This window comes from Arachis duranensis, chromosome 5, assembly GCF_000817695.3.
Source record: "Arachis duranensis cultivar V14167 chromosome 5, aradu.V14167.gnm2.J7QH, whole genome shotgun sequence".
NCBI lineage: Eukaryota > Viridiplantae > Streptophyta > Magnoliopsida > Fabales > Fabaceae > Arachis > Arachis duranensis.
Genome location: NC_029776.3, coordinates 74323056 through 74325801, shown reverse-complemented (window position 1 = coordinate 74325801; position 2746 = coordinate 74323056).

Genomic DNA, 2746 nt, shown 5'->3' with positions numbered 1-2746 from the left:
AATTTCTTGCAATTCAATCTCTCAAATCTTGATCCATAGCCAATTCCTTGGTCAATTGCTCATGAGAAGAGATGAAGTGTGGTCACTGATTATACCACATGCACTTCCCAAATTAAATGCTTAGAGGGTTATAGCCACATACCCATCCACACTCAATTTGGTCCAGCATGAGAAAGCATTTCTAGCAAATCTCTTCATTCCTCTTTCAAGGATTCGAAAAGATCCATGTTTGAATAGCTTCTTTTCCAAGATAACTATCCAATTGGATGAAGATCGAAAGCTTTCAAGTAAAATCAAAAGGAAAGATAGAAGAAGAATAAGAAAATTAGTATTGATCCATCAAATTACAACAGAGCTCCCTAACCCAATGAAAGGGGTATAGTTGTTCATAGCTCTAGAAATCAAAATCAAAGATGGAGAATACATGATAAAGCTAGAAGTGCCCAGAAAGTAAATACAAAGAGTAGTTCCCTTTTCTAGCTCCTCCCAAAAGCTCTAGAAAATGAAAACAAAGATAGTTTGTGAAGGGGGGGGGGGAAGTCCGAAGACCCCTCGTCAATCCCTCATTCCAGAATTACTTGAATGTAAAAACTAAGGCCTTTATATAGGCTTTCCTAAATTACCAAATGAAATTAAAAGCAAATTACACTTAATGAAAATTCCTATTCTAGATGCGTCTTGTGGCCTTGATTGGTTGACAATTGTGGGCTTGCTTGCTTGAGCTTTGAAGTGGACTTGAGAGAGAAGTGAGTCAAGTTGAGGTCCAGATGCTAAAGTTAGTGCTAAAGTTAGCCACACTAACGCTACAAGTGTGGCGTTAGTGCTAAAGTTATTGTCGCTAACGTTGCACTTGCTGCCCAGTTAGTGTTTTTGGGGCTTAAAAGATTCCTCTTGTTTGTGCTCCAATTTCATGCCCACTATAGAGTATTATATATCGTTGGAAAGCTCTGAATGTCAGCTTTCTAACACAACTGGAATCACTTCAATTGGACCTCTGTAGCTCAAGTTATGCTCCTTTGAAGTGAGCATGGTCGCTGGCATGGTCGCCAACGTTAATGAAAATGTTGAGTCTCAATAACGCTAGCGATTTCCCGTTTTTGAAGCTCAAACTTAGTGTCCACCCCATACTATTATATATTGTTGGAAAGCCCTGGATGTCTACTTTCCAATGCTATTAGAAGCGCATCATTTGAAGCTCTACAACTCGAGTTATACTTCTTGGAAGGTGAAGAGGTCAGTTAGCCTTAATACAGGTTGATACCATGTTCATCATTGCACTTTCATGGCAGGTTTTCTCCCTCAACTTTAGTGTCAACCATGTAATGCCATATATGCTTGGAAAGATCTGGAATCCTACTTTTCAATGCTACTAGAATCACCTCATTTGGAGCTTTGTGGCTCAAGTTATGCATGTTTGAAGAAGGCATGGTCAGGCTACCAGGTGGGACTTTTGCCCACGTTAACTTCCACGTTAACTACTTTTGCCCACGTTAACTACCACGTTAACTAAGTTAACGTGGGAGTTAACGTGGCTCATTGTGGCTTGTGTGGTTCCTTCCAACGTTAGTGACAATGTTGAGTGTCACTAACATTGGCCATCACCTTCTTTCATCCACGTTAGCTTCCACGTTAACTAAGTTAACGTGGAAGTGAACGTGGCTTCCTTGGGGGTTGTGTGGTTGCTTTCAACGTTAGTGACAATGTTGGGTGTCACTAACGTTGTCGACCACCCTTGCCTCTTATGTTTGCTCCCACGTTAACCAAGTTAACGTGGGAGTTAACGTTGCATTTTGCACTTAGGCCAACGTTAGTGACAATGTTGAATGTCACTAACGTTGGCTTCCTTCCCCCATTTAACGTTAGAGGCCACATTAACTAAGTTAACGTGGCCTCTAACGTGGCCCCTTATGAGCTTGGTCCAACGTTATAATGTGGCCACTTATGAGCTTGGTCCAACGTTAGTGATAATGTTAAGTGTCACTAACGTTGGCTCCATTTCCTTTCTTCAAAGTTAATGCCACTAACGTTCCAACTTTCCTTCCTTCCACGTTAGTGCCCACGTTAGTGTAACTAATGTAGCCACTAACGTGGCTCTTCTCTGCTTCTTTTTGCCTGAAATCAAACAAACAGAGTGCATCAAAGTCTTTCTCTTAATCATGGGATCATGCATCATCCAATTTATCATATAATTGATGCAAAATCCTCATGAAATCATGTAAAGTGCACAATGTATACTTGAATCAAGAAGTAAGTGAAATTCTACCCAAAACTAGCTTATTTCCTAAGAAAATGCATGAAACTACCTTAAAAACAGTGAAGAAAAGGTCAGTGAAACTGGCCAAAATGCCCTGGCATCAATAACTAGGATCATCTTGCTCTTGGATTGATGGATGTGGGTGCTCTTCCATAGATGGTGGTGATGGGATGGGTGGTGATGGAATGGGTGGATCATTATATGGTTGAAAAGGAAGTGCACTAGAGCTTGAGGGTTGATTGTTAAAGGTATTCGGTGGTTCGATTTGGGTGACCAGAGCTTGTATAGCAGAGTTTAAATCGGCAAATACTTTCTCCATGGAGGTTTGGGGTGGATAGGAGGGTTCATTTTGATACTGATAAGGAGATGGTGTATATTGCGGTGGTGGTTCTATGTATGGTTGATGAGCGGATAATTTATACGCTTTTTGGCATTGTTTTTAGGTAGTTTTTAGTAAGTTCAAGCTACTTTTAAGGATGTTTTCATTAGTTT